The sequence below is a fragment of the Dromiciops gliroides genome, chromosome 1 (genome assembly GCF_019393635.1).
Source record: "Dromiciops gliroides isolate mDroGli1 chromosome 1, mDroGli1.pri, whole genome shotgun sequence".
NCBI classification, from domain to species: Eukaryota; Metazoa; Chordata; class Mammalia; order Microbiotheria; family Microbiotheriidae; genus Dromiciops; species Dromiciops gliroides.
This window is the reverse complement of record NC_057861.1, coordinates 223,697,855-223,711,100: the sequence shown is the minus strand read 5'-3', so window position 1 is coordinate 223,711,100 and position 13,246 is coordinate 223,697,855. Positions and strand designations below refer to the sequence as shown.

General features: G+C 39.1%; 1 protein-coding gene across 1 annotated transcript in view; it reads left to right on the top strand.

Moving 5' to 3' along the window:
* The first annotated feature begins 274 nt into the window (after window positions 1-274).
* RALBP1 (ralA binding protein 1) overlaps window positions 275-13,246 on the top strand; it is a 61,005-nt gene continuing 48,033 nt past the window's right edge. Inside the window, exon 1 of the mRNA XM_043967399.1 lies at window positions 275-418. The gene's annotated coding sequence lies outside the window, so the exon portion shown is untranslated. The remainder of the gene's footprint in view (window positions 419-13,246) is intronic.

Genomic DNA, 13,246 nt, shown 5'->3' with positions numbered 1-13,246 from the left:
TGCTTCCTGGGAGTTGTAGTTCACTGCCTGGAAGGCGGCTCCTCCACCAAGCCGAGCGTTTCGGTTTCTCGAAGACTACAGCTCCCAGCGTCCTCCGCGGGAGGGTACAGGGCGTCGTCTTTGACGGCCTCCGCCGTGTGTCCAAGAGAGGAAAGGCAACCGGGGAAGCCGGCAGCGGCGGGAGGAGGGGATGCGCTTGCGCGTTGCCTGGCTGGCCCCGTTCTGTCCCAGTCATTGTAAACAGGCGGCGGCGTAGAAAAGCTTGGGTGGGGTGGTGATGGGGCGCCTGGGGCTTGCCCGGGGCGCGGCCGAGGAGGCGGCGGCGGCGGCTGAGGCGGCGGCGTGAGCGCGAGCGCGAGGCGGCGGTGGCAGCAGCGGCAGCAGCAGGAAGAGGTCGGTCGCGCTGCGGCTGGGGCAGGTCAGTCGCGTGCCCGGGAGTCGCCGCATTTGACCCTCTCGCGCTCTGCGGGGAGGGGGGATCCCCCCAACCTCTCCACGGGTCGCTGCGCCCCCTCTCTTCCTGGCCCCCACGCCACGTGAGGGTTTGGTACTTCCGTCTCCCCCGTGCCTGTCAGGTGCCGCCCCTCTCGCCCCCGACTTCAGGGATTGGGGGAGGGGGCGTGGTTTTGGGGAACCCTCACCCTCGCCCCCCATTTACCCTGAGGCTGTTCCCTCTTCTTCCTGTGCGTTGTCTGGCCGCGTTTGTGGCTGTATGTCGGGGAGGTCGGGCTCATTCCTTCCCCTCTCGGTGCCAGGAGTCGCCCCCCAAACGCCTCCCCTGAAGTCGGCCTTTTCAAAACAAAACCAAAAAAACAAACCTTGGGCAGTAAACTTTGAACGTCTCAGTGGGGGAGCAGGAAGAGGTCTTCCCCTGCTGCGATAGAAGCCCGTTTGACCGGGAATGTTAGGATTTAGGCTTAAAACAGTGCTGTGGCCCTTGTGAAGAGAGAGCAGAATCCTAGATTTAGATCTTGGATAGGTCTTGGGATTCAGGTCCTGCCTTGGACCCTTATTATTTGTGTGCAAGTCACTGAACCTCTCTGAGCCTCAGTTTCCTCATCTGTAAAACAGGGATAATAAAACACTTCCTCCTAGGGTTGTGAGGATAAAATCTGTAAAGCAAGATGCAAACTTTTAAAGATCTAGGAAATGCTGTTATCTATCTACTACGGGGGTTCCTAATGTAGCGTCAGTGTACCCAGAGTCGGGGTTCATGAATTTGGATGGGAAAAACATATCTTTTACTTTCACTTGTCTCTAGCTGAAATTTATAATTTTATTCAGTTATTAAAAAACATCCTTGGGGTCTGCAGACTTAACCATCCTGTCAAAGTTGGGTCTGTGACACAAAAAGGTAGCCCAGATCTCTTCACTTTACAGGTGAGTGATTAAATTAGTGTCAGGATTGGAATCCAAGTTCTCAGGATCCACATTGGGCACTTTTCCCCAACCTGGTTTTCGCTGAGGCTTGGAATGCTCTGTCTCCTCACCTGCTGCCTCTTGGTTTACTTGGCTTCTCTCAAGTCTTAGCAAAAATTCCACCTTCTGCAAGAAGCCTTTCCTGATCGCTTATTAAAGCTTCCCTACTCTTTTGAGATTATCTCCAATTTATCCTATCTTCTTTGTCCATATTTGTTATATTAGAATGTTGTTTCCCATATTAGATTGTGAGCTCCTTAAGAGAAAAGGACTTGGGGCAGCTAGATGGCACAGTGGTTAAAGCACCGGCCCTGGAGTCAGGAGTACCTGAGTTCAAATCCGGCCTCAGACACTTAACACTTACTAGCTGTGTGACCCTGGGCAAGTCACTTAACCCCCATTGCCCCGCAAAAAAAAAAAAAAAACAACCAAAAAAAAAAAAAGAGAAAAGGACTGGGGGCGGCTAGGTGGCACAGTGGATATGCACCGGCCCTGGATTCAGGAGTACCTGAGTTCAAATCCGGCCTCAGACACTTGACACTTACTAGCTGTGTGACCCTGGGCAAGTCACTTAACCCCAATTGCCTCACTAAAAACAAAAAAAACAAAAAACAAAAAAAAAAGAGAAAAGGACTGGTAGTCTTTTTTTTTTTTTTTGGTATCGTCAGCTTCTTAGCACAGCAGCTGATACTAGTAGGCCTTTAATAAATACTAGTTAACTTGACTTCCTTTTTTCAGGATTAAAGCTTTTTTTGAACTAGTTTTTCAGATTCTTTTATGCTAAAATGTTCTTTAGGGGAGGGGAGGGGAAGCAATTGGGGTAAAGTAACTTGTCCATGGTCCTACAGTAAGGTCTGAGGTTAAATTTGAACTCAGGTCCTCCTGACTCCAGGGCAGGCAAATATTCACCACTTCTTTCTTTACCTGAAATAACTATGGTTTTGAGATTTGAAATTCACCTTTTTAAAGCCCCTCTGTAATAATTGAGTTTTGTGAATTTTTTGGGGGGGGGGGCGGGGAATAGGGCAATGAGGGTTAAGTGACTTGCCCAGGGTCACATAGCTAGTAAGTGTCAAGTGTCTGGGACCCATTTGGACTCAGGTCCTTCTGAATCCAGGGCTGGTGCTTTATCCACTGCACCACCTAGCTGCCCCCGAGTTTTGTGAAATTAGATTTAGTGAAATAGGTCTTGGAAGAAACCCACACTAATATTGTTATTTAGGTGTAGCTGACTCTTTACTGAAGAGTAAAGGTTTTCTGAGTACTCATTGGAACACTGAGCTAATTTACCAATTCCATTTATTACCCTCAGTACACTTTAATTGAATTTTGTATTTTGTAAAGTGTTGATTGTTGCTAACTTATTCTGAACAATATTCTAGCATTCGTCCATTCTTTTATGGCTTTTTATAAGATATGAAAAGGTAATTTTGACGGTCAGTTTGGTACTTGACTGACCTGTCAACACCCTCTTAAGAATAAATGAAACTTGAGGCAGCTAGGTGGCACAGTGGATAAAGCACCGGCCCTGGATTCAGGAGTACCTGAGTTCAAATCCAGCCTCAGACACTTGACATTAGCTGCGTGACCCTGGGCAAGTCACTTAACCCCCATTGCCCTGCCCCCCCCCAAAAAAGAATAAATGAAACTTGGGAGATTCAGAGATAACATGACAGTTTCAGTTGGAATTATCCAGCTGTCTTAGAATAGAGTCTATGAATTCTCTCACGAGTTTTTTTCCTCCATTATAATGTTCATTAGTGGTAGTTGAAAAAATAGGAGAATGGAGCTAGAGTGCTCAGGGCCTTGGATGCCTTGGATACCATTGTAAAGAAGTTGGGGCTTTACAGAGTACAGTGGAGAACTATTAAAAGTTTTAGAGCTGGGGCAGCTAGGTGGCACAGTGGATAGAGCAGTGGCCCTGGATTCAGGAGGACCTGAGTTCAAATCCTGCCTCAGACACTTAACACTTACTAGCTTTGTGACCCTGGGCAAGTCACTTAACCCCAATTGTCCTGCCAAAAAAAAAAAAGCCACCACTTTGGGGGCAGCTAGATGGCGCAGTGGTTAAAGCACCGGCCCTGAATTCAGGAGTACCCGAGTTCAAATCCGGCCTCAGACACTTGACACTTACTAGCTGTGTGACTCTGGGCAAGTCACTTAACCCCCATTGCCTGCAAAAAACCAAAAAAAAAAAAGTTTTAGAGCAGGGAAGTTAAACATAGTGGTGTAGTGGTAGAGGATGAGATGACCTTAGTTTCAGTCCCAATTCTGTTACTTCAGGAAGCTATTTTATCAGAGAATCTCTTTGGTCCTCAGTTTCCTCACTTCTTAAAGCTGTGGGAATTGAACTAGATGATTATGGAAATGTTTTTCATTTCCATTAAAATATAATTGGGGGCAGCTAGATGGCACAGTGGATAGAGCACCGGCCCTGGATTCAGGAGTACCCGAGTTCAAATCCGGCCTCAGACATTTAACACTTACTAGCTGTGTGACCCTGGGCAAGTCACTTAACCCCAATTGCCTCACCAAAAAAAAAAAAAGAAAGAAAAAATATAATTGGGGAATATTTAACAAAAATTCATAAAATACAATAGAGCATAGTGTTAATATGTGGTTTTCTAAGTCATGATGTAGCCAGCAGGGATCCTTATATATGGTTTAGTGCCCCTTCTCCCCCTTTTTGAGTTTTATCTCTGTTGTAGATAAATATAGATTATGTTTTTTTTTTTTTTGTTTTGTTTTTTTTGGTGGGGCAATGAGGGTTAAGTGACTTGCCCAGGGTCACACAGCTAGTGTCAAGTGTCTGAGGCTGGATTTGAACTCAGATCCTCCTGAATCCAGGGTCGCTGCTTTATCCACTGGGCCACCTAATTGCCCCCTAAGTATAGATTGTGTAGGCCATCAGCCTTGAAGTGAAAATGAAAGCTGTTTGAAATGAATAAAGAAAGTATAGGGTGAAGGACAAAGTCTTTAAATGTATAAAAAGTTAAGTAGAAGTACAAAAGTTAAATAATAGCAAGCAGTAATAGGAAAAAAATCACAGGATCTTAGATTTAGAATTGGGAGTGACCTTAGACGTCCTGTAATCCATCTTCATTTTGCAGATGAAGGAACCAAAACCCACAGTGGTTAAAGTTACTTTCCAAAAGTCACAGATCGTAAGTGGCAGGGCTGGGATTTGAGCTCTGACTCCAGGTCTGGTGTTCTGGATGTCATCACAGGGCATGTGGTTCATTACTAAATAGGCAGCATGTATGGTAAGTGTTGCTAGAGGAGGAGTTCAGTTGAGTGAGGCTACTTTGGTTGGGGAGGTCTTCATGCTGAGAAAGGATTTTTATATATTGAGAGGAAAGGACATTTTTGATATACCCTTTTTAAAAATTTTTATTTTTTTTGTGAGGCAGTTGGGGTTAAGTGACTTGCCCAAGGTCACACAGCTAGTTAAGTGTCAAGTGTCTGAGGCCAGATTTGAACTGAGGTTCTCCTGAATCCAGGGCTGGTGCTCTATCCACTGTACCACCTAGCTACCCCGATATACCCTTATTTTTAAAGACTTGGTAATAATCCTTTCATCTTATGATAACACCTACCTCCCAGGATTGTTGTGAGGATCAAATGAGATAATATTTGCAAAACCCTTAGCACAGTGTTTGGCACACAGTAGGTGCTTTATAATGCTTGTTTTATTATAATCATTATCTTTTTGGAAAAAATCCTAATTTTTTTTTTAGCCTTTTTTTTTTCCCCTTGTGAAAACTTACCTGCCTTTTCATTTAGTTGCCTCATCAGTCCTTTTCAGCTTTCATGTCTTCTTTGAAGAGCAACTAGAACTTCAAATAGTATTTTAGGTTAGATCAATATCTAACAGCCAGGTCAACATCTTTTCTGCAACTTGAAGTCTTAGTTACTCTGTCTTTGCGGTTTAGTTGACTTGCCAAGGGTCACACTGCTACTAAGGACTCAGATATATCTGACTATAAGGCTGACTCCTTATCTAATAGGTCATGCTGCTTCTTCCATTTAATCAGAATTTATTATAATAGTAATCAAAGCATTAGATATAAAAACAATAGCAGAATCTTATGAATGATAATGTATCTAATCTAAAATGCTATTTGCAGTTCCAGTTGGTTCTTTTTAAGAAAGACAAAAAAGAGTTGAAAAGGAACCTTTACTTCTTAGGGGAGTTTTCTTACCTGGGAACTTCATACCAGAGAAATCCCAAGTCTAGTTTCTATCCCTATCCTTAGCTGGAATTCTCCATTATGGAGTGGTAGAGCTTAACAACTATTTTCCCATTTAGAGACCTGTTCGTATGTTTTGTTTTGTTTTGTTTTTTTGTAGTGAGGCAGTTGGGGTTAAGTGACTTGCCCAGGGTCACACAGCTAGTAAGTGTTACATGTCTGAGGTCAGATTTGAACTCAGGTACTCCTGACTCCAGGGCTGGTGCTCTATCCACTGTGCCACCTAGCTGCCCCATTAGTATGTTTTTTGAAAGAAGTCACACTACTATACATTTATAACTTATTTTGAATTGCTTTCCTTCTTCCAGTGGTGGGGAGGGAGGAAGAGAATTTAGAACACAAAAGTGTAGAAAAATGGATGTTAAAATTGTTTTTACATGTAATTGGAGCAAAATAAAATTCTAAATTAAAAAAAAAAAGGCATACTAGCTAGAAGTTTGGAAGTATGGTATTACACATAGTTTATTATAGCAGATATTTAAAAAAAAATTGTAGCATGCTCCACATGAGCAAATTTACATGTGTCCATTTATATTTATGTGTGTATGTGTGGACATTTATATATATGTAAAATCAGAGCACTTATTGAAAAAGCTAGAAAATCACCAGTTTCTTACCTGTAACACTGCAAGAGTCCTGGGACTATTGGAGGACTTATGACTTTTTGAAGGAAGTTTTATGTTTTTAATGTCTTTCATGTTAATAATAAAAACAAGATTAAATAGAATTAAACTTAAAATAGTATAGATTTCCTTTCATTTTTGCTTTTATATCCTGAGCACTTAGCATTCCCTGGTATACAGTGAGTGTCTAATAAATGTATTTTTTGGGGGGGCGGGGCAATGAGGGTTAAGTGACTTGCCCAGGGTCACACAGCTAGTAAGTGTCAAGTGTCTGGGGCTGGATTTGAACTCAGGTCCTCCTGAATCCAGGGCTGGTACTTTATCCACTGCGCTACCTAGTTGCCCCAGTGTCTAATAAATGAGTACCAATTGATTGGATTTTTTTTTGTTAATATCTTTGCATCTTAATGTATGCTACTGTGTTAGAATTAATCTTTAAAATATTACATAAATTTGCTTTGTGTTTGGAACTCTTCTTGTTGCAGTAATAGAGCAATTTTATTTATGAGGTGAATTTGAATCCCAGCATTGTATAATGAGTATATAGGAATTTCTTTAAAAACAGTCTATAAATCAGCAGTTGCATATTGACACACCTCTAAACTAAATCATAGTTATGGCAGGCTTGATTTATCTCTTATGAGGTTGTTTTGTTTGGGCCTTAGACATTTTTAGAGATTCTCATTCTTTTACTTAAATTGAGCTTTTTTGTGTAAATAAAAAAACACGTGCATCTTTTGCAATATTGTCCCAAATAATGCTCTTTTTTAGTAATGTTTATATTTTATAGTAAGAATGTTCCAAGTCACTACTAATAAAAGAAATAGAAATCAAAGTAGCATCTCTGGTTTTAACTTAGACCCAAGCAAATTGATAGTTGACAAAAGATGGGAATATTCAATGTGTGTGTGTGTGTGTGGGTAAGGAATCATTGGTGGAGCTGTGAATTAGTACAACTGTTCTGCAAAAGTTTGGAATTCTGCAGATAAAATGTCCTTGCCCTTTGACTTAAATTCTTTCCTTTGCTAGACATACACTCCAAGGAATTCATTGATAAATGACCAAAATATGCATAACATTTTTTTGTGGTTGCAAGGAACTGGAAACAAAGTAGGGACCCATCAATTGGGGAGTGGCTAAACAAATTGTGGTGCATTAATGGAATATTATAGTGCTCTGAGAAATGACTAATAGTGTCAACATAGAGAAGCAAAGATTGGTGTGCATGTAGAACAAAGTTGATAGACCCGGGGGAAAAACACAATGACAACATGTAAATTGAAAGAACAACAACCACAAAACAATTGAAAATGAATGTTGCAAAAGCTGAAAGAACAAGCTGGGTCTCAAAGAAGAAATATTAGAAGATGCTTCCCTTTACCCCTTTGCAGAGGTGGTTGTAAGGGTTGGGAATGCACTGGTGTGCAGCAGCCAGTGGAATGTTAGATTTTTTTCAATAGTGATTGGTTCTGCTGAATTTTTTTTTCCAGTTTTTCATTTGTAACAAAACATTCTTTGTTATAAATGTAGTATTTTCTGGCAGCTGGAGGGTATTATAGTGAGAAAATATATGCAGTGTCAAAACAAAAGATAGCAAAACAAATCTATTTTCAAAAAATCCTACATGACTAGGCCATACTATAATGTGGCAAAATCATTTTTATAATATATTTTGGTGGGTCACCTGGATTGTTAGGTAGTCTGTGAGAATCTGCTCTAGCCCTTGAACCCTGGTGTGGTCAACTGCTTCTGTAACATTGCTCTAAAATTAAAAAACAATTCTGAACTAAAATATTGAATATGAGTGTTTTCACATAAAAGTAGAACAGAAACAGGATCATACTTGAAACTGAGAGTCTATTATGCATAGCTCTTCTTTTAAAATGCATACTAAATCGAATATGTAACTTTCAGAGCTTGTCAATGTGTAACATTGTTTTGTTATATCATGTTTCTGTGGCTCTAGTTAATGACATCTCAGAAAAACAATGTGCTATCCTTGGAAAATTTTGATTTGAATTTAGAATGGTAAAAATCTAACATTGAAAAAAAGGTGTAAATATTTGAGTTGAGTTGATTTTGAAAAAATTACATTTATATTAATTTAATTATGAATAATTCATGCAGGGACTATTTGTTTTTGTATTTCTAGTGCATAGCACAGTTACTGGTACAAGAACCCTTAACAAATGCTTGTTAATTGATGGTCTGGTAGTTTTAGTGAATGCTAACATGGCAGCCAAAAATACTAATGTTACCATAGTTCAAAGGCAGTGTCTGGGAAGAGGGAAGTGAAAATCCCATTACATTGTTATTTTGTAGTACATCTGAAATTATTGTGTTCACTTTTGCCTACCAGGTTTTAAGAATGACCTTGAAAAGCTGAGTAACATGCAGAGGATGGCATCCATAATGCCGTATGAGAATGTTTGAAAGAAGCTGAGGTTAGCCTGGGAAAGAGAAGACTTGGGCATGGCAGTAGGACATTCTTTTCCCTACAGATCTTCAAGTATTTAGATTTCTCTGATTGATCTTGGAGGCAGTGGGTTGAAATTGGAGAGAAAGATTTAGGCTTGAGATAAAGAAATTTTTTAAGTTTTAAAAATGTATCTTCATCGTTTTTTTTAATATTCTGAGCTTAGGAAATGTTCATTTCCTTGTACCTTATAGAACAGAAGGATTATATATGAAACTGCCAACCTTATGTATTGCTATTCTTTTAAAAATGTATAACAAATTCCAGAGGTAAATTTCAAAGCTGTTCTGCTTGTCTCATTCCTACTGACCTTCCTTCCATTCTCTCCTCATTTTAAGAGGAGGGGGAGAAGAATCCAATCCTATCCCCTTATACCTTTCTCCCCAAATTGTGAGAAAAACCAAAAACCAACTTCTGTAACAAATATGCTAAGTTAAGCAAGACAAATTCCCAGATAATGTGGTTTAGGAGGAAATTTTGAATACTTTAAATTTGAGGTACTGGAATTGTAAGATTAATTTGAATGTAAACTTCTGTAGGCAGAGATTGTTTCTGCTTTTAGCCAAAGTAAAAATCTCATTGTGTCAGTTTATCACAGTGCTTGGAACATCATAAACAAGTAAGAAATGTTTGTTAATTGATTGATGTTTGTTAATTAATTGTTTATCACAGTGCTTGGAACATCATAAACAAGTAAGAAATGTTTGTTAATTGATCAGAGAAGTCACCATGTGGAGATGTGGGTCTGGAATTTAGAGAAATCATGACTAAATAATTGAGATTTGGAAGTTATCTGCATACAGTAGTTGAAGATCTCAAACTGCTGTACTGTATCTCCTTTCACAATCAAACTCCTGTTTAATATTCTTGTCTCTTCCCAGTCCCTTAATTGTCATGACTGGCCAGTTGCTAAGTTTTGTGAATTCTACTCCACAGTATATCTCTAGTTAGTGCTTTCTTCTTCTACTGGGGTTTTTGCTACTGCTTCATGTACTCTTCATCTTTTAGTTTGTGTTTATCATCTCTTGCCTGGACTATAGCAATTTACTAATTCCTTACTATAGCAATTTACTAATTCCTTCCCTCCTGTTTCTAGTCTTTTCTGCCAAATCAGTATTCCTAAATCACAGTTACTCATGCTCAAGAAGATTTAGTGCAGGGAGTTCTTGATTTATGTTTGTGTTGTGGACTCCTTTGGTAGTTGGGTGAAGCCTATGGACTCTGTCTTAGAATAATAAAATAAAAATATATAGTATTACAAAGGTTTTTACTTTGGCCTCCCCTTTCTTTCCACGATGTTACAGACAACTGCCCTACCGCTCTCTCCTGTATACTCCACTCCATGGGCAACCAACCTCTCTTCTGGAAAAGTGGCCAGGGGGCCTGGTGGTGTCTCCTGTGCTTGGAATGTACTTTTCCCTCACTACCACCTCTTAATATCTCCAGCTTTACACCAAATCATAGTTCACGTATCATTTTGTACAACATTATTCTGATTCCCTCCCCCTTCATCACACCCCAGTTGTTATTGCTCTTAGAATATTACTTTGTATAGTTAGAAGGCAGTGCACTGGGCAGGCCACTTAACTTCTCTGGGTCTTGGTTTCCTCCTCTGTAAAGTGAGGGGTGTTATACTTGAACACCTTTCAGATCTCTTACAGCTCTTAACTCTTATGGTCTTATCCTATATTTTGCTTTTAATTTTCTATTTATATCTTGTTCTTTCTTTAAAGGTAGGGACTACTTGTTTTTGGTTTTGTATGCTTGGCACATGTAGGCATTTCAATGCTTGTTGGATTGGAGGGAATAATATTACCTAGGGAAACAGTGAATGAGGGTGTAAATGTATCAGGAGGCAGCAAATGTTAGTCAAAAGCATCCAAAGTGTAAAATATTATAGAGGGTGAAAGTATGTATACACACACAGAGGAATGTGTATTCCTGATGATCTTAGCTTATAAATAAGCTCATTACATTATTTGTCGGTTTGTCCCAGGTAGGAGGAGTTAAAAGGCATCACACTAAATATTGGATTCAGTGCAATAATTCCTCCTTAGAATATTCAAACAGAAGTATCCTAGAAACTCCTAAGAGCTTCCTTTCCCACGTAATCATTGTCATAATTGTTATGATCTGTATTAGAATGAATATAACCTGAATATACCCTGAAGAATGATATAGTCTCAGTGCTGAGGTTTGGGTGATGTAATTTAAATTTGAAAAAAAAAAATTTTGCTCTGATTTTTCCCTCAGGCTGTCTTAAGAATCTTGCCAATTTATTATGACAGCCAAGTTAATGGTATTTAATATAAACACCTTAGAATATTTATTTCTTAAGGTGAAAATATGGCACCCTTATTGTTATTAACCAAATTAGGTTTTATCTAGAATACTGATGATCCTATTTTAGGTTATACATAATTCAAAAAAGATTTGTAGGGTGATAGAATAGAAACAACTGGACTTGAAGTCAGAAGACATATTCATATTGTGACTTTGACCCTGAATGGCAATGGACGAGTCACTTAATACTCCGAGACCTGGTTTGTCATCTATAAAATGGAAATAATTATACTTAAGCCATCTATAAGGTCATTGTGAAGAAAGTGCTTTGTAAAGCACTTTGGGGGGGGGGGTCATGGGGCAATGAAGGTTAAGGGACTTGTCCAGGGTCACACAGCTAGTAACCATCAAGTGTCTGAGGCTGGATTTGAACTCAGGTCCTCCTGAATCCAGGGTCAGTGCTTTATCCACTGCGCCACCTAGCTGCCCCAGCACTTCTAAATTATACTTTGGGACCAAATATATGGGGGCGGGGGTGGGGTGGTGGTTACTGAAGTATATTTGATCCACAGGAAACAATACTTACTATTCAAGTCACTATCTAGGCTCTTATTATGTATGACAAGTTTGTTTGTGATTTTCCTAAAAGAGTTAATGCATCAGTTCTCTTGGTGATTTTTTTTCAATAAGTGATGAAATTGAGAATCAGAAATCAATTGGATTGATTGTACTGTATGTATAAGCTTTATCAGATTGTTTACTGTCTTGGGGAAGGGAGAGGGAAAGGACGGAGGGAAAAAATGTGGAACTAAAAATCTTACAAAAATGAATATTGAAAACTATCTTTGTATGTAATTGGGAAAAAAATAAAATATTATTAAGTGAAAAAAAATCATTTGGATGTAGAGAAATGGTAAGTAGCCTTGCTTAACTCTCATTTGCAACAGGAAGGAAAGCTAACAAGCTGGTCCAGTTTTGGTTTGACTGACAATTTTAACAAGCGGTTTTTTCAGAAGGCTCTCTTCACTACACATTCACATATGAGAGAGAGGGGAAAAATTCCAAATCACTTTGCAGAATGGCAGAACCAATTCACAGCTTTACCAACAATGCATTAATGTACCTATTTTCTCATAGTTCCTCCAATATTTAATATTTTCCTTTTTGTTGTGTGTCATCTTTGCTGATCTTTGAGGTTTTGAGTACAACCTCAGAGTTAATTAAATTTGAGATTCTCTAATTTGTGATTTGGAGAATTTTTTCATATGGCTGTTAATAGCTTGTATTTCTTCCTTATTTTTTGCAGGGGATTTTACATTTTTATTTTATTTTATTGGTTTCTTTATGAGAACTTTCTGTTTATATACCTTAACCATTATCAACTAGAGGGATTACTCTTTTCTCATAAATTTGAATCTCTATCTTTGAAATGAGACCTTTATCAATGACCTTGCTACAAAGACTTTTTTCTCCAGTTCACTGTTACCCGTCTAATTTTCTTTTCTTTTCTTTTTTTTTTTTTTTGTGGGGCAGTGAGGGTTAAGTGACTTGCCCAGGGTCACACAGCTAGTAAGTGTCAAGTGTCTGAGGCCAGATTTGAACTCAGGTCCTCCTGAATCCAGGGCCAGTGCTTTATCCACTGCACCACCTAGCTGCCCCATCCCATCTAATTTTAACTATATTGGTGTTTGTTGATGCAAAAACCTTTTATTTGTTTTTGTTTTGTGAGGCAGTTGGGGTTAAGTGACTTGCCCAGGGTCACACAGCTAGTAAGTGTTAAGTGTCTGAGGCCAGATTTAAACTCAGGTACTCCTGATTCCTGTGCCATCTAGCTGCCCCCAAAAACCTTTTTAAAAAATGAGTCATTTATTTATTGGCATTCATTTAAACAAATTTTCACTTCTAAATTTCTTTCTCTCCCACCTGCCCATCCCCCACCCATTGAAAAGGCAAGCAATATGATTCCCATTGCATATGTGAAGTTGTGCAAAAATATAGTTCTATATCAATCATGTTATGCAAGACCTTTTTAATTTTATGTAATCAAAATTTTTCACTTTCTTCTGTGAACCTGTCTATATTCATAGATCTGAAAGTAAATTAATTTAAGAATATTGTAACTGTTACTCTAGTGGCATGACCTAACCATAAATAATTGCTATTTCTACCTATTTAAGTCTGTCATGATTTCTAAA